The sequence below is a fragment of the Leopardus geoffroyi genome, chromosome A3 (assembly GCF_018350155.1).
Source record: "Leopardus geoffroyi isolate Oge1 chromosome A3, O.geoffroyi_Oge1_pat1.0, whole genome shotgun sequence".
Taxonomy (NCBI): domain Eukaryota; kingdom Metazoa; phylum Chordata; class Mammalia; order Carnivora; family Felidae; genus Leopardus; species Leopardus geoffroyi.
In genome coordinates, this window is record NC_059336.1 from 72,722,937 (window position 1) to 72,746,628 (window position 23,692).

Below are 23,692 nucleotides of genomic sequence, written 5' to 3' on the forward strand. Positions count from 1 at the left end.
AAGACAACAGTTTATTTTTCACTTATAATACACATCCATTTTGGATTGGCAGGGAGTTCTGTTCCCATTGTATTCACTTAAGGAACTAGGATGTCACAATCTTCACAAGTTTTTCCATGGTCCACATAGCAGGACAAGGGAGTGTAACAAGTTATGCCCTGTCTCTAAAAAACTTCTGCCCAAGAGTAGCACATGTCTCTTTCACTCACATCACTTCCATTCACATTCAGTTGATCCAAATATGCTATGTAGCATTCTAACTACAAAGGGAACATGGAAGAATACCAATGCCTTGAGCTGCATTTAGAGTGAACTCTGTTCCCTAACACTGCTTGTATCTTCGGAGCTAACAGTTGTAATCCTTGGCCATCAGTTGCTGTAACTGCTTTCAGGTATAGAAGAGCCTAAACCAATGTTTCCCAAATTTGTCTGATCAAAATAATTACCTGGGTGCTTATTATTATTTAACAACTGCATGCAAAAAAATACTGATTCCTATATCCTCTTCCTACAGAAATGATTTAGTAGTTCTCAGATGAAGTGTAAGAATCTGTATTTTAAAAAATACCCTCTGTTAGACAATGAAACCTCCTTAGCATAGGTGTTGTTGTTGTTGTTGTTGAATAGACTTTATTTTTTAGAGTGATTTTAAGTTCACAGAAAAATTGAGTGGAAAGTGCAGAGAAGAGTTCCAGCATATCCTTTAACCCCACACATGTACAACCTGCCCCACTATCAACATCCTGCATCAGAGTGGTACATTTTTTACAAAGGATGAAGCTACATCAAGGTATCATTATCACCAAAAGTCCATGGTTTACCTTAGGGTTCACTCTTGGTGTTATATATTTCATAGGTTTGAACAAATATGTAATGACATCTATCCACCAGTATAGTATCTCAAAAATTATCTGCCCTGCCTCTGCACCCCTCCTTCCTCAACTACTCAACCATTTATCTTTTTACTCTCTCCATAATTTTGCCTCTTTCAGAATGTCATATAGTTGGAGTCATACAACATGTAGCCCTTTTAGGATGGGATTCTTTCATTCAGTATTATGCATTTAATATTCCACCATGTCCTTTTGATGGCTTGATAGCTTATTTCTTTTTAGTGCCTAATAATATTCTGTTGACTGGATGTGTCACAGTTTGTTTATCCATTTACCGACTGAAATAGATCTTGCTTAATTTATGAATAAAGCTGCTCTAAACATCCACGTACACAGTTTTGTATGAACATAAGGTTTCAGTCCCTTTGGATAAATATCAAGTGTGACTGCTGGATTGTATGCTAAGAGTATGTTTGATTTAGTAAGAAACTATCAGGTTGTCTACCAAAATGGCTATACCATTTTGTATTCCCACCAGTAATGCATGAGCATTCCTGTTGCTCCATATCCTTCCCAGCATTTGTCCCAGACTGTAGCTGTTAAAAGCCCATACAACTGCCAAAGTTAAAACGTTCTGAAGTCCACTCATACCTCTGAATTTATAAAGCTCCTCTAAATTCCCAGTTTTTTGTTTTGATGTTTTAATATTCCTCAACATCTGTCTGTTGGGAGGTCTTCTGACTTAAGAGCTATACTCCCTTTCCAAACTACAGATTTCCCTAGGTCCTCTAGAGGCAGCTGGTCTCCTGTGCATCCTATGGCCAGTGAGAGAATGATTGGTCTGGGCTGTGTAGGCCTGCTGGCTGCCAAGAGATCTAAAGGCTACTTAGAGAATGCTGATTTATTCTGCATAAACTTAACGGTCAAGTGAGTCATTCCACTTCCCTGAAGGGAAAGTGAATACAGAGGCAGAGAAGCCAGGAGTTACATTCATTGGGTTCCTTCTTCATGGGAAAAAACTAAAGTAAAGGAGAAGCTTTCTCTGTAATAGGGTGGCCTCTGTCTTCTTGGGGAAGTAGGAGACAACCTTATGTCATAAAAATATTTCAGGCAGGGCAAGATTTGGGGACTTTAGGAAAATAGAGGTGGTTTAGAGTAGCTGTTGTGGGGAATGGAATAAGGACTCAAGAAGAGATTAATTATAAAAAAAAATTCCTGAGTGTCCCCAATGGTCTAGAGTTAGAGTCCAATTAGATTTAGGAAGCAGTCAAGGTTTAAATTAATCCAGGAGCTGAGATGAAAAACGTGAACAATGGAAGGGACTAGTACTAACCAGAGTGGGAGAAAACCAAGATCACTACAGTGACCAGGCTTCACAAAGGACAAGTGAAGCGAATTAGAATACTGATACCACTGGCTAATGTTCATCATGGATTTAGTGTGTGCCAGATTTATGTGGATTATCTCATTTAACCTTCACAGGAAGCCTGTGAGAAATTTAGGGCATAAAGGGATTAAGTAATTTGTCTCTGGTCACTCGGCTAGGGAAGAGAGGGTCAGGATTTAAACCTAGACAGACTGACTCTACAATCTCTAGCCTTAACCATAGCAGTACTAGATGAGGATTGATGGAATTTATGTTACTCTGACGACAAATACCAGCTTCAGTAGAACGGAAGAAATGACGAGATGAGAGGTGATGGCTGGGGATGGACATTTGTTTAAATTGTGAGAGGTTGAGCAGATTCAAGATGCACAGAAGGTAGGTGGCAAGAAGTCAATCAGGCTGAGAAAACACAAGGTCAGGTTGTCAAAACGTCGTGGACAGGGATGTTGAAGTTGTCAGGGGTGATGTAATTGGAGAGAAACTGCAATGTTCCAGAAGCTTTCAGAGTACTTAAGGGATAGACAAATATGATAGGGAAAAGAGAGTGGTATAGATATTTGTCCTAAATATCAAAGGAGAGTATGTAATTTATTGGAATCACTCACTCTCTCTCTTCTATCACTTTGCAGAGAACTACCCTCCTTTATTTTACTTAGGAGAAAGATAAGGAAAAAACAAAAGGTTAAAAACACGTTGCACTGCTAATAATCATGCCTGCCTGGTGACAAAGTAAAACAAATTGTTAAACTGTTTGGCCTGTCTCATTTTAACACTGAGAATCGAGCTATTAAATACTAAGTACAGGTTTCCCCCCTCTATTTGAAAGTAGAATGTCCCTATGAAACTTTTCATAAGCTGAAATGACGCAAAGGGAAGAAGCAATTACCATTAGTTTATATGGAAATTTTTTTTAGCATTCCCAGACCCAAAAAGTAACCTCTTAGGCTTTTTTGAGGCCTTAGAACATATGTTGCTAATGGATGTACAACATAAATCAAGATAAAGCACAGACGCTCATAGACACAGTTCAAAGCTATGCCGTCTTGGTGCTGAGACGCTGAATGTAGTTCCCAGGAAGGAGCTGGGTGGTGCTGCTCTTGCTGCTCTAGGTATGCAACTGCCTCTATCACATAAATTTGTTCTGCTGCAAAACCAACACAGAACACTCTTTGCGCTTTTCACCTTTTTTATTCAAAGCGAAAATCCTCTTCAGATTTCTTTCAGTTAGCACAAATAGGTACCAGTGGAGGTCTTTCACAAGAGCAAAGTGGCATAACGTGAACTTTCAAAAAGCAGGGGATACCTGAGGGTTGATGGGGGGTGGGAAGGAGGGGAGGGTGGGTGATGGGTATTGAGGAGGGCACCTTTTGGGATGAGCACTGGGTGTTGTATGGAAACCAATTTGACAATAAATTTTATATATTGAAAAAAAAAAGCAGGGGATACCTATAATCATTTATTATGAGAACATATGTGTATAACACTTTTATTCCCAGAACAAAAATATAACACTTTTATCCCCAGAAGCTGCTTTTCTATTTTTCATTAAAAATTTTTGATGTAGTGAGAAATGTCCCATTTAAATATAACTTTTATTTCCTTGGATACTCTTGAATAAAACATTCTCTCTTGCTGTTCCCTGGCAGAAATAATATTCACTGGCACTGTTTGATGACATTTCAAAAATGTCTCCTGCTTTGTATTATTCCATTCTCAAATTTGTATTAGGTTATACTTCATGAATACATAGCATTTTTTGTAGTTGTCTGTCTGTCTCTATCTCTGTTATCATAATAGAGTGATGCCCCTGCTGTGCGGTTCTTAATCCCTTTTCAAGTCACATACATTTAATGCCATACTTTGCTTTGAGTCCTTTTTTATTTCCACTGATTGCCCTTTACTTGTTCTAAATGGTTTGTGTCATTTAGCACTGAGTTTTGGTACTTTTGGTATTAGATGTTTATTGGAAATATCAGATGATAATCTGGCACATTGTGATATCTAGGTGTATTTTCAGCTTTTTTCTATTTATATCTCCTTTGGTGTGGCTTTTAAAAAGAAAATCTAATATCTGTTTTGTTTTTGTTTTTTTTTTTTCCTTCTAGGGGATTTTTTCCTTGAGTAAGATATTTTGTCAAATTCATAAATGCTTTCAAAGAATCTTATATAAGTTTTAAATGGTTTCAAGGCTCTTCTGGTTTCCAGAATATCTATACCTGAAAGGTTTATACTTGAAAAGCACCAGTAGACTTTACTGATTTAAAATACTCCTGCAATAGTCAATTTCCCCTTGATAGGTTAGTTAATGAATTTAAATTTGTTTTGCATTTGTCTCTCTGTTTTGCCTCTGCCAAACACAAGCCCAACACCTTACTATGGCATTCAGGGAGTTACTTATCAGAATCTGCTTATTCCTCCTGTCCTCATTTCCTCCAAGGGCCGCCACTCTGACCCACAGTCCTTGCCTTTATCATCTCTGGCCTGGGCTGTTTCAAGAGCCTCCCAGGTGATTGACTGACCCTGGCATTCCATCCCCTATCATCTTTATCCAGAATGGTCCTATTGAAACATCAGTCAAGTCATGTCACTCTTTGGCCCTTGAATGGCTTCCCATCTCATTCAGAGTAAAAGCCAAAGTCCTCATAGTAGCTAAGAGTTCCCATGTGATCTGGCCCTTCTTTCTTCTCCCACCCGATCCCTCCCTCCCCCTCTCCCTCTCCTCCAGCTATCCTAACTTCTTGCTGTTCTTTGAATATTCCTAGATGCTTCTACCTTCAAGTCTTTGTTCAAATCATGGCCTTCTCAAGAGGCCTTCTCTGATCCCCTATTTTAAATTCATCTCCCCACAATCTCTATTCATTTCCCCTGCCATTTTTTGTTTAATAAAACATTTACTATCATCTGATATACTTTAATGGATGTATTGTTTATTACCTGCACTGCCACACACTCAAATATAAGTTCCATGAGGAGCTTATTGAATGGTGCTGGACACAGAGAAGGCTCTGCAAGAAGAAAACAAAAAAAATGGAATGAATTAACTTAGCAGTCAGCATGAGAAATGAGAAATGTATACAAAACAAAATGACATGCAAGTGAGGGCACTGGATATGAATCTGTGGTTACAATAGAATCTTTCTTTGAGAAGCGTAGTGGAATCCTAGAGGGCAGGGCACAGGGAATAAAAGCCTTTTCGTTTGTATGGCAGACCTTCCTCTTCAGCTTCTGGGCTCCCTTGCCGAAGGTAACATGGAGCTGAGGTAGTGCTTATCTTCACATAGTTTAGTTAAGCTAAATTGAGGCTGCAGGATTGCTTTTACTTGATGATCTCAAAGTACAGGATACCATTAGGCTAGCTTCTCCATTCTTCAGTCTGTCATAAATTTTCATTAGGAAATCTCGTGTCACTTTTATGGAAGAATATATAGCTCCTTCTTTCCCTGATTTGTCATTCTTTCTTGATTCATAAAGCCCTTTCCTAAAGATCTACTTCATTATCATTTCTATCATGCTTTGTGTTGGGTTCCAAATCCCACATGAAACACAGTTTTATCTCAAGAAAGAAATTGAAGCTGAAAAACTAACAAATCTTTAATTCCAAGTTCTGTTTTTAGGCTGCTAGACCACAACCACCATTGGGGTGACATAATTTTGCATTTACTGCAACATTGGTTTAAAGAACCTGCCAGGGGGTACATCAAGTGCATGTGACTGCCGCCTTGCAGTGTTTGCTGCTGCAGGTGGCGGTGGTGTGCTGGAGAAACCAGAACAGAACATAGAGGCACACAACATCCTCAGCAAATGGGAAGTCAGTGTCCTGTTCTTATGTCAAGTTTTCAGAAATGACACATGACAAGCCAAATATTTAGAATTTTGAAACTGTGTATGATCAGATGCACAATGATCTCCTTAGGAAGGACAGAGTAGCATTTTACATATGTTGGACAGAAGTAAGAGAATCAAGTCCTGGCCAGAAAGTCTCCAGAACTGTAAAGATCTGTTTGATCTGATCCTCACCTGGGAAGAAAGAGTGACCAACCCACCAGATGGTTGAAGATCTGAATTCCAGAGAGCAGGAGACCTGCTAGCCAGTGTGCAATGTGGACATCCAGGGCAGCCATGGAGAGGCCACCCTGGGGCGTTCTTCATCTGTGAACTATGCCGGTGCATTCAGCACATGGAAAACATGAAGAATTAGACTGATGAGCTGTTGCAGGAGTTGGAGAAGAGCCACAGGGCTTTCGTGAACGTAGTCTGCTTCGACTGACCTGCCTGGCCTGGTGCCCAGTGGGCTGCGCACCCTTTTGAACCCATCTTCTTGAGCTTCCTCTTGTTAATGCTTTTTCCTTTCTGATATTTGTGTTTGCTTTTAGGTATTCTGCCAGTGGATAGTAGTAGTACCCAAATAAACTGTACATATGAAATGAGAAGATAGACACAAATGCCACATTAAAAACAATCAAGTTTTTTCTATCTTATGAGTGGGATATTGATTATAAAGTTTTTTTTTTCTTTAACCAAAAATGAAACCAACAGTTTATAGTATATTTCCCCCCATATGTCTGTGTCTTTCTTTGTAGTTTCTTTCCCTTCCCCCCAAAAGTTGCTGGAATGTACAAATAACCAGAATAAAGCAGTGGGCTTTATCTTATTAGGAAAAATAAAAAATGAAAAAAATAAAGAAGCTGTTGGACATGAAGGGTGCAGGCAAGACTCCCCTCCCCCACCCCCATTCTCCATTTAAACCAGCTCTGAAGAGTCAGCCTTCCCTACAAAATCTTGGTCAGCTCTCATAATTTCAGATAATTCTCTTTTTTTTTTTTAAGTTTATTTATTTATTTTGAGAGAGAGTGTGAGTGGGGGAGAGGCAGAGAGAGGGAGAGAGAGAGAATCCCAAGCAGGCTGTCAGCACAGCAGGGCTCCAATCCACAAAGCCATGAGACTGTGACCTGAACCAAAACCAAGAGTTGGACGCTTAACCAACTGAGCCACCCAGGCACCGCTCAGATAATTCTTAGATAGGGAAAAATCTAATCCACATTAGAAGTTCCATATTTGAGATAGTATTGCTCTTTAAAGGGGCAGGAACCCTTTAAATCCAGGCCAGTTTCTTCCTGTAGGATTGTACTGTGTTCAAGTCCCACCCACCTCCACATCAGCTTGAGGGCAGCTCACTCCCGGGACTGCATCCCTCTCTCCTGCCCTTCACTCCCTTGGCTCTTCCATCTCTGGCTGATGTAGCCACAGCCTTTTCCTTTTAGCGTTTTCAAAGTGAGACAACAATCCCCACATACCCCCAAATTTCAAGCTCTACAAGTGATTCTCTTGAAAATCTTTCATGTGAGGGACAAGAACTCCCATGTTGTCTCATGCGTGTGGGCTAGGGGAAGGGAATGCATAACAACACAGGGAACAGACCTCACCACCTGCTTCTTCAACCTCAGTGAATTTTTCATCAACTCATATACTCTGGAGGAAGATACCTTAGGGCTGACAGAACTGGTTTCTCAATTTTTTTTTTTTTTTTTTTTTTTTTGGTTTCTCAATGTTTTAACATGCTCAGAAAAGCACATGCCTTTAGAGCAAGGGAAGTACTTGACATATGTTATGCAAACAATAGAGGCCTCAGCTGAACCTGAGAGTCTTCCCACCTGTCATTTTGACAGATTTTTTCATCTATTTGTTTACCATGCCCAACTGTCCATCTTCATTTCACTCATAGACCCTGAAATCTTATAAGAAAGACTCTGTCTAGGTAATAGATGATTGAACCAGAGATGGACTCCTGACCTTCATGACCAATCCAAAGACTGGTCCAAGCTGGTTCTCTCCTGAGAACTTGAACTGAGACTTACAAGCCTGCAGTAAGATGGTGGTGGGCACTTCAACTGAAAGTTATTCAGAGTCAGGAGTGAGAGTCCTAATGGGCAAACTGAAGATGAGTAAGAAGAAGGAAGCATGAGAAGATGGGAGAGCATGTAGCAGAGAGGCTGAGAGAGCAGTGTCTGGTTCCTTTCCATTTCCCCAGGGGGGCATTGTACCATACTTTTTGCATTTGTTTCTGTAAGATTCTCTTAGGCTCTTTTTGTTGTTGTTGTTGTTGTTGTTTATTTATTTATTTTTGAGAGAGAGCAAGCTAGAGGGCTTGCACGATCGGGGGGAGGGCCAGAGAGAGAAGGAAGAGAGAGAATCACAAGGAAGCTCCTTGCTGTTGGCACAGAGCCTGCCCTCGGGCTTGATCTCATGAACCATGCTCTCATGACCTGAGCAGAAATCAAGAGTCAGATGCTTAACCAACTGAGCCACCCAGATGCCACTCTTATGTTCTTTTTTTTTTATAGCCCCCACTTTCTTTTTAGCTGCTTGAATGAGAAATGTCTATTCTTGCAAACAGGTAAACAGACTAGCATCATAAATTTGTAAAAAAGTTATTATTATTTTTTTAATTTGCCCTTCTTTTTATTGGGTGGTTGTATTTCTCATTGAATTTTGAGAGTTCTTTGTAAATTCTGGATTCAAATCCTTTATCAGATACATGATTTGCAGATATTCTCACCTAGTTTGTGGATTGTATTTTCATTTTCTTAAAGGTGTCTTTGAAAGATAAGTTTTGAATTTTGATGAAGCCAAATTAATCCATTTGTGTGTGTGTGTGTGTGTGTGTGTGTGTGTGTGTGTTTTAATGAATAGTGCATTTGGTGTTGTAAGCAAAGAAATCTTTGTTTAAACTAAAGTCACAAAGATTTGCTGCTAAGCTTTCTTGTAGAAGTTTTATAGTTTTATTACATTTTACATTTAGGTCCACGATTAATGTTTGGTTAATTTTTCAACACAGTGCAAGGTTCTTTTTGGGGGGGGGGATGGGGCACATGAATATCCAATTGTTTCAGTACCATTTGTTGAGAAGATTCCACCCAATTGTCTCTGAGACTTTGTTAGAAAATCAGTTAACTATATATGTGTGACTCTAATCTATTTCACTGCATGTGATTATTATTATGGTTTGACTACTTTCTATTTTTCCAACCCATTGTTGTTCTTTGGTTCTTTCTTTCTTGCCTTCTTATAAGGCAAATAGAATAATTTTAGTATTTTGTAATTTATCAGCTTTCTAGCTATATCTCTTTGTATTAAAAAAAAGTTATTTTCCTTATGGCATGCTTTCTCTTCCTACTTCAATATTAGACCACAAGGGGATATCTTGAATTTAGAACCATACCCTAATCCTCCACTATTCAAAGTGCTGTCTGAAGACCAGTAGTCTGGGAATCACAGGCATTGTGTTAGAATCTTAGCCTACACCCCAGACCTACTGAATCAGAATCTGCATTTTAATGGGATCCCAGGTGATTTCATATGCATTTTACAACTTGAGAAGCTCAACTGTAATCTACTCTACACATTTAGTCAAATCATTCTTCCTAAAATACTGCTTTCATCATGTCCCTAGAATTTTAAATAGTTCTTCATTGCTCTCAGAACAAGTCAAATGCCCCAGCCTGACATTTAAGTAAATGTACGTAGTACATTTAGTGAAATGGACCTAATCTACTGAATTTTTCCTGTATGGATTTCCTACTCCAGCTAAATTGGTCTACTCTATTATTCTTCATATATGCAAACTATTCATAGTCTTTGCTCATGGCATATGCCTATCTGGAACTTTCATTCCCATCTCCCTACACATCCATCCTTCAAAAACCCATTCAGTTTTGGGACATCTGGGTGGCTCAGTTGGTTAAGTGTCTGACTCTTATTTCAACTCTGGTCATGACCTCATGGTTCTTGAGATGGAGCCCAGGTTGAGCTCTGTGCTAACAGCACAGAGCCTGTTTGGAATTCTCTCTCTCCTTCTTCCTCTCCCCTTCTGTCTCTCAAAAAATAAATAGATAAACATTAAAAAATATCCATTCAATTTCCACATCTGTTTGGAGGGTCCTGCTGCTGACCTTGGTTCCCTTGTTGTTTTAGCCTCTGAACCTCTTAACTGGCTATTCCACTACCTTTTTAAAAATTTTATTTTAATTTTGTTTTTAATTTTATTTTAGTTTATAACCTCCTCAACCACTAATGCTTATTATAATACAGTGCATAGGATTTTCATTCATTCGTTACATCCATAATTATTTTAAAAAATTGTTTTAATTCTATAAATTGTTAATTCATAGAGTTCTAATTTCTTTGATCAGGCAGGAGTTAAAGCCAAACAGAAAGAAACTGAAAGCAATGTGTTCATGTGCTTCTGTATTTGGAGGTGAATTTTCACCACATTCTGAGAGTGCAGTTACTTCAGGGACATTTTATCCCCCATAATTATATAAAAACATGTCATATATAAATGAATTTCATAAAAGTAAAGGTTCTAATGGATCTCTTAAAAATATGTCTAAGATAGGGGCACCTTGGTGGATCAGTCAGTCAGTTAAGCGTCCGACTTCAGCTCAGGTCATGATCTCACTGTGAGTTGGAGCCCTGTGTCGGGCTCTGTGCTGACAGCTCAACAGCTCGGAGCCTGGAGCCTGCTTCAGATTCTATGTCTCCCTCTCTCTCTGCCCCTCCCCTGCTCACACTTCTGTCTCTATCTCTCTAAAAAATAAATATTTTTAAAAATTCAAAAAAGATATTATTGCAATTGATGTTATATATACACATGGTTTAGGAGTCAGTTGCTCTGTAATTCTTCTTATGAAAAATAGTATTCCTCCCTGTCCCCAGTATGCATTCTTAGTCCTTGAGTTTTAGCTGAGTGAGACAGTGTAGATGCCTCATGTACTACTATGTTAAGTCTACATGTGGGTTAGGTGATTGGTGATGAGCAAGAAGAGTACCAGTTATGAGTGGGCTTCCATCTGTAAGCCATTTTCACTCTCCCCTCCTTTAGATCCAAGCTGGTAAGGGGAAGGAGATTTGAGATGGGCCTGTGCTGGGACCTAACAACTGAAGAGTATGGCTCTTTCTCTTTTTTGGTAGCTACATAAACATCTGCCTAGATGTAGACCAGTAGTTCTCAAACCTGTGTATGCGTCAGTACCCCTGGATGGTTGTCTCTGGGCCCCACTCCCAGAGTTTCTTATTCAGGAAATCTGAGGTAAGAATTTGCATTTCTAACAGATTCCCAGATGATGTTGATGCATTCAAAGATTACATTTGAGAACAACTAGTGTAGTGGGGGAAACATCAAAATGGGAAAATAGTCCAGTAAGTATGAAATGTTAGTGCAGGCCACATTTTAGATCTCTTTTCCTCTGAAGATGTGAAAATTGTAATCATTAATTCTAATAAATGTTTTTAAATGAACAAAGACTCTGCACCCTTTGTTTAAATAGAATTGTTTATGGTTCTTGCTCTTTATTTCAAGCATTTGCAAACATCAGTCACTGAGAAAATATTTTTAGTTTTATTTTTTAAAATTTGTGAATGCCAGGGCACCTGGCTAGTTCAGTAGGTTAAGCATCTGACTCTGGATTTTGGCTCAGGTCATGATTTTACGTTTGGTGAGATTGAGCTCTGCATCGGGCTCTGTGCTGACAGTGTAGATCCTGCTTGGGATTCTCTTTCTCTCTCCCTCTGCCCTTCTTCCCCACTCTTACACTCTCTCTAAAATTAAAAAAAAAATTAAAATAAAAAAAATACTATTTGTGAATGACAAAGAAATATGTTTTGTTTTCATGTGGTGATGAAATTAATAAAAATGCTAGAAGTACTCTGTAGATTGCTTTCACCTTGTATTCTCTTTGATTGTTTTGAACAAACTAATATTTTACTCACTATTAATTGGTCACATTATCATTTTGACATTGATGTTTTTTTTCTTTTAAAATTTTTGAGTTTATTCACTTAGAGAGAGAGAGAGAGAGAGAGAGAGGGCACAAACATAGGAGGGGCAGAGAGAGAGGGAGAGAGAATCTCACGCAGGCTCTGCATTGTCAGTGAAAAGCCTGATGTGAGGCTTGAACTTATGAACCGTGATATCATGACATGAGCCGAAGTCACTTAACCAACTGAGCCACCTAGGTGCCCCTTGATATTGAGTTTTTTGTGTGTATGCTGTGTTTTATATTTATGTGTTTTTCTCCCTTTTAAACAAAGATTATGTTGATACTGAGTAAGCTGACCTCCAATTACTTCCTGAAGAATGGAGTCTACCAAAATCCAGAGTCAGATGCTTAATGGACTGAGCCATCCAGGTGCCCCTTATGATTTTCCTAATAACATTTTCTGTAGCTAACTTTATTGTAAGAATACAATGTATAACAAATGTAATACAAAATATGTCTTAATCAACTATGTTATCAGTTAAGTTTCTGGTCAATAATAGGCTATTAGTAGTTAAGTTTTGGGGGAGTCAGAAATTATATACAGATTTTTGACTGCCCAGGGATGGGCACCCATAAGCCCCATGTTGTTCAAGGATCAACTGTATTTATGTCAGTTATCTATTATTACCTAAAACACGGGTCTGTAAACAGGGGCCTGTAGGCCAAATGTGTTCCAAAAACTGGTTTTGTAACTAAAATTTTATTGGAATGCAGGTAAGCTCATTCATTTAAGTACTGTCTAAGGCTACTTTCATACTACAGTACAAGAGCTGATTCGTTGTGACAGAATCCATGCGACCAACAGAGCCTGAAATGTTTACTGTTTGAAACTTTACAGAGAATATTTGTCCACCTCTGGCCTAAAATAAGAGCTCTTATTTGTTTCTAATTTTACAGACATGAAACTCTTTTTTGAATAGCATTTATTTTGGCAATTTTTACTTCGTTAAGGTAGACATGATTTTTTAAAAATACCAACTATCGTGTGAGTTCAAGAATGGCAAATAAGTTGAGTGATCCCATGTTCACATGTCATTTTGTCCTAAATAAAATGTGGGTGTATTTAAAATAACCATACTGATTTTATTAGGAGATTCACAAATAGGCTCTGAAACACCAGAGTGGGATTCTGAAAAATGTTTGAGCAACAGTACCATTGTTGAAATACACATACAGGCTCCCAAGGGATGATTCTTTTAAATCAAAAATTGGTTAGCTTATCTTTATTGCCTACTCTACCTTCTTTTAAGGTTGATTCTGAATAAAAATGTCTATATGATTCTAAAACAGCTGGAAAAATAAATTAAACATGACCTGGAGTCATGGAGTACAAAAGAAGTTGTTTGATAGAACTTTGTTTTTAACATCTGAGTTCTGCTGGTGTTAAACATATAATCCTAAATTTAGTTGAACTATCTGAGAAACTTTTAATAAATATTTCATAGTTTAAAAAACATGTTATATTTCACAGACTGTTCTGTGAAGATAGTCACATTTAAGTGCTCAGGCAACATAAATACTTTGGCTAACCTCCAGCCACTGAGCAAAATAAAAAAAAAAAAACTTGACCAATAGAGAAATTCATATCCACTTACCAGTGCTATTACTGATCTTGCTTTCCCCCACAACTTTCTATTCTGCTAATTTCAAATGTATAGTATAGGAAAGTCATAAAAATAATATGACTCATTCTTGATTCACCAATTTTTAGCATTTTACCATTTACAAGTTTTGCTGCTTTCTCTCCTCCCTCCCTCACTTCCTTCATCTTGTTTCACCAGTTCTCTCTCTCTTTTTTAAGTTTATTTATTTGAGAGAGAGAGAGAGCAGAGACAGAGATAGAGACAGAGACAGAGAAAATCCCAAGCAGGCCCCACTTCATCAGCACAGAGCCCAATGCAGAGCTTGATCTCACAACCCTGAGATCATGACCTGAACCAAAATCAAGAGTCGGATGCTCAACCAACTGAGCCACCCAGGTGTTCCCTTGATTTACCAGTTCTCTTGATCTTCATCTTGATTCACCAATTTTTAAAATTTTTGCCACACTTGCTGTTCCCTCTCCTCCCTCCCTCTCTACCCTCCTTCCTTCCTTCTTTCCTTCCTTCCTTCTTTCCTTCCTTCCTTCTTTCCTTCCTTCCTACTTTCCTTCCTTCCTTCCTTCCTTCCTTCCTTCCTTCCTTCCTTCCTTCTAAAATTATTCCTTCCTTTTTTCTTTTGCTGAGTCATGTGAGAATAAGTTGTGGACATCATGACACTTTACCCCTAAATATTTCAGCACGCCTAACCTAAGAACATTATTTCAGGATTTTCAGGATTTTCCAAGTGACAACGCTTTTTTACTTTTGTTACCTTTGTGATTGATGATACCATTTTACATTGTATGTATGTGTGAGAGTACATATTTTATTATCCTTGGGTAATTACCTAGGAGTGGAATTGCTGGATCTGTGGAAAGTGTGTTTAACTTGTAAGAAATTGCTCATTTGTTTTTAGAGCAACTGTATCATTCCCATAATCAATGTTTGAGAATTTCGGTTGCTCTATATCCACACAAACACTTGACTTTCCCAGTCTTTTACATTTTAACCATTCTGATGTGTTTGTAGTGGTATTACAGTATGGCTTCATTTGCGTTTGCCTTATGATTGAAGATGTTTATAATATTTTCATGGACTTGTTGCATTTATACACTTTTTTTTTTTGGATGCTGTGTCTATTTTTAAGTGTTTTGCCCATAGGGGTGGCCTGGGTGGCTCAAGCAGTTAAACATCTGACTTTGGCTCAGGTCATGATCTCACAGTTCATGGGTTTGAGCCCCACATTCGAGCCTGCTTTAGAGACTGTCTCCGTCTCTCTCTCTGCCCCTCCCCTGCTTGCACTCTGTCTCTCTCTCTCTCAAAAAATAATAAACATTTGAGAAAAAATTTAAAAAATGGTTAGCCCATAAAAATGCAAACCTTTTTGTTTTAGAATAATTTTTGATTTACAGAAAAATTGCAAAGATTTTGTTCCCTTATGCCCTTGCACCTAGTTTCTCCTATTATTAATATCTTATATTAGCCTGGTACATTTATTATAATTGATGAAATATTACTACATTATTATTAATAAAAGTCCATATTTTATTAAAATTTCCTTAGGTTTTGCCTTTTTCTGTTTGAGAATCTCATCTAGGATATCAGATTACATTTAGCTATTATATATTTTTATTTTTATTTATTTATTTTTAATGTTTATTTATTTTTGAGAGACAGCATGAACAGGGAAAGGGCAGAGAGACAGGGAGACACAGAATTTGAAGCAGGCTCCAGGCTCCAAGCTGTCAGCACAGAGCCTGATGCAGGGCTTGAACTCACAAACTGTGAGATCATGACCTGAGCCAAAGTCGGATGTCTAACCAACTGAGCCACCCAGATGCCCCTATAATTACATCTCTTTAATAGCTTCTCATGGTTATGACAGCTTCTCAGACTTTTCTTGTTTTTGATGACCTTGACAGTTTTGAGGAGTACTTATCAGGTATTTTGTAAAATGCCCCTTAATTGGGATTTGTCTGATGTTTTTCTTTTGTTTATACTGGGATTATGGGTTTCAGGGAGGAAAACCACATAGGTAAAGTGCCATTTTCATCATATCCCATCAAGAGTACATACTATCAACATGACTTATCACTGTTGATGTTGACCTTAATAACCTGGCTGGTGGAATGTTTGTCAGGTTTCTTACATTTTATTTTTTTCAAAATGCATTTTGTATTTTTGACATTTATACATCTTTCTAAAATAATGTGTTTCTAAAACATTATAGCTTACTGTAATACTCCTAACTTCATTGTGTCCTTCAGTAGAAATATAAAACAGTTTAACCAAGTTAAATTTTTATGCTCTCCAACTTCCTTTTTCTTTAATAAGCCATTATGAATGACAATTCTGTGCCAACCTTGTGTGCCATAACAGTGACCACAAGTAGTCTATGTTCTCAAAAAAACTCATTGTCCAGGGAGTGCCTGGACAGGTAAAGAGAAAATTGCAATGTAGTGTGATGTATGCTATAATAGAGGAAATTTCAGGATGCTCTGGAGGGATGCCACATCTTATTGGTGTGTCAGGGGAGGCTTTCTAGAGGAATCAGTTCTAAGCAGAGGCATGAATGAAAAGGAACTAGCCAGGTAAAGCTGGAGAGAGGATAAAGAAGAGTTCCAGGCCAAGAAAGTGACTTCTTGCTCAAAGACCAATAAGTGAGAAACCATTGTATGAATTGGATAGTCAGGTAGTTTATGAGGATTCAAGCCCAAGGCAAGCTGATTAGTGAGAATGTTGGCTGGAGAGATGAAGGGAGTCCAGAGCACAAAAACATTACAGGTCACATTAAAGAGTTTGGACCAGTGCTTGTCTGTAGGGAGTGGGGATGGGGAAGGTCAGTGCTGTCTCCACCATTTCAAAATTTGTAGTTTTTTGCTTCTAATGTAATCATGGCCAAGCATTTTTTAAAAGTGACCTAATGTTGTTTAGGTTAATTATTTTTATTTCTCCTTTATATTAAAGTTTGAGTGTTAAAATTATTTTTGAAATTGTGTATGTAGATCCTTTATTTTCTCTAGGAATTAGCTTTCAGAATAATGGGGGATGATGATGAAAATTATTTGTTATATAAAATTTTGCCAAATAAAGTTGACAACTACTGCTGTAGACTATGCTGAAGTCAATGAAGAGTGTCTGTAAGCATTTAAGCAGGGAGTAACATGATCAGATCTGCATTTTGGGAAGATCCTTCTGGCTGTAATGTGGAGAACAGATTGGAAGGAGCCATCTGGGAATCTGGAGACCAGTTGGATGGCTACTGTAGAAACTCAGGTGAGAAATGATGGTGGCCTTGATGAAGTAAGATATTGGTCATGGCGATATAAAGAACATAAGGATTTTTCCCTTCTGGATTCTGTAAAGAGTTGGCTTTATTTTCCAGTATATTTGCTTTCCAGACCAAAAGAATGTTTTAAATTTCAAGAATCCTGAAAACTAATGGGGAAATATTTTACAGCAGAGACATTCCCCATATTTCTCAAGTTATATCAGTAGTGAAATGTTTAAGATCCCAGACCTTGGAGAAACTGCTTGCTTTCTGTAGGCCACAATTTCTTTATCAGCACAATAGGGGTATTAATTTTACCTACCGTGCTGTAATTCAATAAGCATAGATATTCTCTTCACCCACTCATTAGACCAACCCTGACTCTAGCCAAAAATAATTTCAAGATCAAATTGCACAGTTATCTTTCAAGTAGTGGTATTGAATTTTTACTCAGCTACATGGTCACAATTTGCTCCATTTGGGATAAATTTTAGACAATTCTAGGATTGGAATGGCTGACCACGATCAGTGAGCATAGAAAAGAGTGAAACTTATCTGTGGGCACTAGGCTTTAACCTGATGGCAGATGTCTTTGTAATTTGTTTTTGTCCTTTGAGGCCATGGAAAAGGACTTCCAAGGACTTGTGAATGAGGAAATAAGAATGTCCTCTGAAAATAAACTGTAGGATCATAGCAGAAAAATGTATAATTACATGAAAGAGACAGACTGATTTGAGCCAGCAAAATACCAATAACCTGACTGATAATATATTATAGATCTAAAGATATCAGTCAAAAAGGTATTGATTGGCCTTTAATTCTTAGATAAAGAAACATATAAGCAAAACCGGCAGTACTCATCCAAGTGCAAAGTAAAGGAAAAGTCTTAGCTTGAATGTGTCTGGTTCTGATGGAGATGGATGCAGGGGTGACAGCCAATGGATTACTGAGGATTTTGATTCTGTTTGTAATATAATTTCAGCTGAGATTGATGCTGTAACAGTTATTATAAGTAGTTCTTATTATTTCTTCTCTTCTTTTTCCCTGGGAATAGGACCCTTTACTTTTCACTGGGCACAAATTCACCCAGAATAAGCACTATACTTCCTAGCTTCCTTTAAAACTAGGTGTGGCCATATTGCCAAGTACTTGTCTATGAGATACAAGCTGAATGGTGTGTACAATTTTCAATAACTTTGTTTTTTATATAGAAAAGGCATGCTTTCCTCTATTTTCTCTTTCTTCCTTTTGGTTAGAAGGTGTATGTGATGGCTGGAGATTAAGCAGCTATCTTGAACCATGATGTTGAAACCATGTGTTGAGGATGGCAGAACAAGATAGAGGAAGGCTGGGTATCTGGTAATGGTGGATTTGCTATATAAGTCTTGGATTGTTGAATCTGGACTTATGAGAGATCATAACTTTTTCAAGTATACCTTGTTCAAGCTACTGATATTTAGGGAGTTCTACTCCTTATAGCCGAACCTAATTCTAACTAATACAGATGCCTCAGACTCAGTATTAATTTCCTTTTGGTGCTACGATGAATTATCACTCTTCCCAATGGCTTTGAATAGTGCAAATTTGTTCTCTTGCAGTTCTGGAGGTCAGGAGTCCACAATGAGTCTTACTGGGCTGGAATCGAAGTGTCAGCAATGCTGTATTTTTCCTAGAGGCTTCAGAGGGAAATGCATTTCCTTGCCCTTCCAGAGGTCCTTCACTGATTTCTAGATCATTCACTTAAAAGGACTTAATCAAAGAGGGATCCCTGGCTGGCTCAGTCAGAGTGTATGACTCTTGATCTTGAGGTTGTGGGTTTGAGCCTCATGTTGGGGGTAGCGATTACTCAAAAATAAAATCTTTTTCTTTTAAAAAGGACTTTATCAAAGGTATGTGATGTAATCTTGTCTCTTGGGAGATAATTTAATAGACACTAAGGTTGTTTTATTTTTAAAATAATTACTAATAATACTCTGACATTGTAATAATAAATACAGCCTAATTTTAGTTAATTAATGAAATAAGTGAATAAAACATGGTAAAATTGAAATCAGAGTGCTTTTTAAACAAATGATCCTAATGTAACACTTAAGCAAAATGGTTACCTGTGATCATTATCAGCAGATGAGATGATAGACATATTAATTACTGTAAGAAACCTGAAGATTCTTTCAAGAATATTAAGGTGATTTAGAGTTAAGCAGATTCTTTTCATTAAGTACATTAAGCAGATTGGGGCAAACATTTCCCCAGGGTGTAATAATCTCCAAAACTTTCTCCGCCACACGATGAAATGACCACAACTTAATATTTAGTGTTTCCAGTGCCTTCCTTCCCTTACATAAGACAAATTAAAGCATAAAGTAGGAAAAACAAGCTAGATTTATTGAGACAACCCTGGATCATTACTTCCTGGAAGGTGGGAGGTGAGATTTATTCTTACTTCTGAACCACCTGGTTCAAACATTTATTCTATGTCCACAGGTTGGAATGCCTTTCTTGTTGACCTAGTAAACACCTCTTTATTCTCCAAGATTCATATTAAATATCACTTTTTCTGTGAAGGCTTCCTTGACCCTAAGGGTATATTGACCCTTCCCACCTTCTGTGCTACCATTGCACACTCTGTAGTTTTTGTAGATGTCCTTTCTGTTATATGCAAGCTTCTTGAGGGCAGGGATATAAATATATATGAAAATTTAGCTTACTTAATATTGGACTTACTTTAGTACTATACTGGGCACTATTCCAAACATTCCATAAATATTCAGTCATTTCATTCCCATAACTGTCCCATGAGGTATATTATTACCCCCATTTTATAAATGAAGAACCTGAAGTATAACATTAAGTAATTTAACTTTATTTATCTCTATTTCACTACTACCTTAAGCTGATGTTTTGCATAGGTTAGGCATTCATTCATTCAATAAATAGTTATCCAATACTCCATATATCTCAGGTACTCTTCTAGGTGCTAGGATACAACAGTGAATGAAGGTGACATAAACCCTTCCCTTGTGGAACTCATATTCTGGTTGGTAGATATAAGAAAAAAAAAAAAGTGGGGAGGGTAAGTAAAATAAATCTATGTTTTGGTAGATGGCAATAAATTTTACAGGAAAAAAATAAAACAGGGAGGTACTTAGGGGTTGCAATTTTATTTTGTTTTATTTTTATCTTATAAACAATGGAGATTTATTTCTCACAGTTCTGGAGGCTGGAAGTCTAAGATGAGGAATCTGCAGATTCAGTGGGTAGAGTGGTGGTGGTGCGATGGTGAGGGCCTACTTCCTGGTTCATAGCTGGGGCCTCACATGGTGGAAGGGCTGGGAGTCATGATTTGTGTATATATATGTGTGTGTGTGTGTGTATATATATATATATATATATATATATATATATATATATATATATGTAATTTTATTATAAGGAATTGGCTCACATGATTATGGGGCAGAGAAGTTCCAAGATCTGCAGTTGGAAAGCTGGAGATGTAGCAGACCAGTAGTATAGTTCCAGCCTGAGTCTGAAAGCCTGAGAACCAGGAGAGCTGATGATGCAAGTTCCAGTCCAAGGGCAGAAGACAAGTTCCACAGTCAGGCAGGCAAAGTTCCTTGTTACTCCAGCATTTTTGTTCTATTCAGGTCTTTAATTAATAGGATGAGGCCCCTCCATATTTGGTAGGCCAGTCTGCTTAGTCAATCCACTGATTCAGAAGTTCATCTCATTCAGAACCATCCTCACAGATACATCTGGAATAACATGTGACCAAACGCCTGGGCATCCTGGGGTCTAGTCAAGTTGATACATAAATGGACAATCACAGAGGGTAAACAGGGAAGGGCTCACTGAGAAGGTAACATCTGAGGAAGGGAGATGAATGAGTCATGTCTGAAGGAAGAACATCCCAGGAACAGTGAATACAAAGGTCTGGGGGTCCCTGGAAAGGCCAAGGAACAGCAAAAGATGGGGAGAACGCTGCCTGAATGAGGCAGGCAAGGAAGAAAAAAGCAAGGGATGAAGTTGGAGAGGGAATGAGCAGGAAACAAAGCATGTAGGACTTTAAACGAGTTTTAGGAATTAAGACTTTACTAAAAACATCATTGGAGTGTTTTTGAGCAGAGGAGTGACCCTCTTTGATTTGTGTTTTATCAGTATCACTCTGGCTTCTGCGCTGAGTAGGGTCTGAATAGTGTCAAAGATGGAAGCTGGAGACAGTTGGGAAGCTCCTGCAACTAATTTAGGTGAGTGATAGCAGTGGTAGTAGTAGAAATAGTGAGAAGTGGCCACATTCTGGACACATGTTGAAGGTTAAGCTGACAGATCAGATCTGGAGTGTGACAGAAAGAGAGGCATCAAGGATGACCTCAAGGTTTTGGCTTGAGAAACTGGGGAAGAGTAGAAGAGAAACCATTTGGTGGTAGGGTGGCAGGAAGATATCATGAGTTCAGTTTTGGACTTGTTAAATTTGAGATGTCTATTAATCATCCCAGTGGAGATATTAAAGAGGCAGCTGGATATGTGATCCTGGAGTTCAGGGAATGCAGGCTGGACACAGCTACAATACATGGTATTTAAAGCCATGAGACTGGATGAGACCAAATAAGTGTGTGAAGATAGAAAGGGGAAGAGGTCCAAGGACTGGATCTTGGAATACTTCAAGTTTTGGATATCAGAAAGGTGAAGAGAATTTAACAAAGAAGACTGGAAAGAACTGCCAGGGAGATAAGAGGAAAACTAGGTTAAGTCTGGTTCCAAAGCCAGGTGGAAAAGTGACTCAAGAATGAGAGAGTGATTGGGGCGCCTGGGTGGTGCAGTCGGTTAAGCGTCCGACTTCAGCCAGTCACGATCTCGCGGTCTGTGAGTTCGAGCCCCGCGTCAGGCTCTGGGCTGATGGCTCAGAGCCTGGAGCCTGTTTCTGATTCTGTGTCTCCCTCTCTCTCTGCCCCTCCCCCGTTCATGCTCTGTCTCTCTCTGTCCCCCCCAAAAAATAAATAAAACGTTGAAAAAAAAAAAACTTATAAAAAAAAAAAAAGAATGAGAGAGTGATCATATTCTGCTCATTGATCAATTAAGGTGAAGATGGAGACTTGGCCATTGGATATAGCCACAGGGAAGTCAAGGTGACCTTGATAAGGGCAGTTTAATTGAAGCAGATTGGATAAATATCTGATTGGATTAGGTTTAAGAGAAAATGGGAAGATATTAGAGATGGTGAATATAGACAACCTGTAGGAAGAAAGAAATGAGAGTAGTAGCTGGAGGAAGAAGTTGGGGTTAAGAGAAGGTTTTTCAAAGGTGGGAGAAATAATGTCTGTAAGTTGATGGAAAAGATCCAGTAAAAAGAAAGAATTGAGAAGGTAATTACTAGAGTGATCTCCTTGAGTAGGTGAGAGTAAGTGGTATCTAGTGTACAAGTAGAGAAAGTGGCCTTTTCTAGGGGCACAAAGTGCTTACTTCCATAGGAAAGAAACCCAGGATGTGGCACTGATGCGGGTAGTGGGTGTTTGTGGGGGCTCTCTTCTGATTCATTCTATTTTCTTAGTGAAATCAAAAGCAAGGCCATCGACAGGGAATGAAAATGGGCGGTGAGTGGGTATGTGAGGTTTGCAGAACAGAGAAGGTATAAAATATATCCTGGGTGAGTGGGAGACTAAAAGGACCAGGGAAACAGTTTGATTGCTGGCAGCATTAAGGGTCTATTTGAGATTTATGATCATAATTCAAGTGGGATCTCTCAGCATAGTTTGGTTCTTTGCCAGCCACATTTAACATGCACAGAAGGCACTATGGGAAACAGTACTTTTAATAAGGGTCATTATTTTTTGTTTTTGTTTTTGAGAGAGAGAAAGAGAGAGAGAGCATGTGAGCAGGGGAGAGGGACCGAGGAGCAGAGGAAGAGAGAGAATCTTAAGCAGGCTCCATGCTAAGTGCAGAGCCTGACTCAGGGCTTGATCCCATGACCCTGGGATCATGACCTGAGCCAAAGTCAAGAGTCAGATGCTCAAATGATTGAGCCATACGGGAGCCCCAAGGGTCATTGTTTAATCAAGTGAGTGTCTCGAAGTGTCACAGGGGTCAAGGGAGCTGAGGGCACATGTAATGTAATATAAATGAATTTAATCTGAGTAAAAAAAGAATGCATGCATGCATGAATGAATTGTTCCCCCATTTTTAGAAATAATTTCTTTCTTGCTTTTATTTTTTTAAGTTTATTTGTTTTGAGAGAGAGAGAAAGAGAGCACTCGCAAGCAGGGGAGGAGCACAGAGAGAGGGAGAAAGAGAAGCAGAAGAAGCCTGAAGTGGGGCTCCATCTCACCAGCCTTGAGATCATGACCTGAGCCAAAATTAGTCAGATGCTTAACTGACTGAGCCACCCAGGTGCCTGTCCCCATTTGGAATGTTTTTTCTCTTCTATCCACTGATTTATCATACGTGATTTTTTAAAAAAATTTTTTAAACATTTATTCATTTTGAAGACAGAGAGAGACAAAGCATGAGCAGGGGAGGGGCAGAGAGAGAGGGAGACACAGAATCTAAAGCAGGCTCCAGGCTCTGAGCTGTCAGCACAGAGCCTGACGTGGGGCTCCAACTCACGGATGTGAGATCATGACCTGAGCTGAAGTTGGATGTTCAACCGAGTTAGCCATGCAAGCGTCCCTCTTTTTTTTCTTTTAAGTTCATTTATTTATTTTGAGAGAGGGTGCACACATTCAAGTGGGAGAGACAGGGAGAGAGAGAGTCCCAAGCAGGCTCCTACTGTCAATGCACAGCCCGGTACAGGGCTCGAACTCGTGGCG

General features: G+C 38.6%; 2 long non-coding RNA genes across 2 annotated transcripts in view; both read left to right on the forward strand.

Moving 5' to 3' along the window:
- Window positions 1-560: 560 nt before the first annotated feature.
- Window positions 561-6,693, forward strand: LOC123580784. The gene is made up of 2 exons (XR_006703455.1): window positions 561-2,595; window positions 5,823-6,693. It is a non-coding gene; the product is annotated as an uncharacterized LOC123580784 (long non-coding RNA).
- A 16,541-nt stretch (window positions 6,694-23,234) lies between these two features.
- The window catches only part of LOC123580783, a 32,374-nt gene continuing 31,916 nt past the window's right edge, over window positions 23,235-23,692 (forward strand). The window contains exon 1 of the long non-coding RNA XR_006703454.1: window positions 23,235-23,273. This is a non-coding gene — a long non-coding RNA (uncharacterized LOC123580783). The remainder of the gene's footprint in view (window positions 23,274-23,692) is intronic.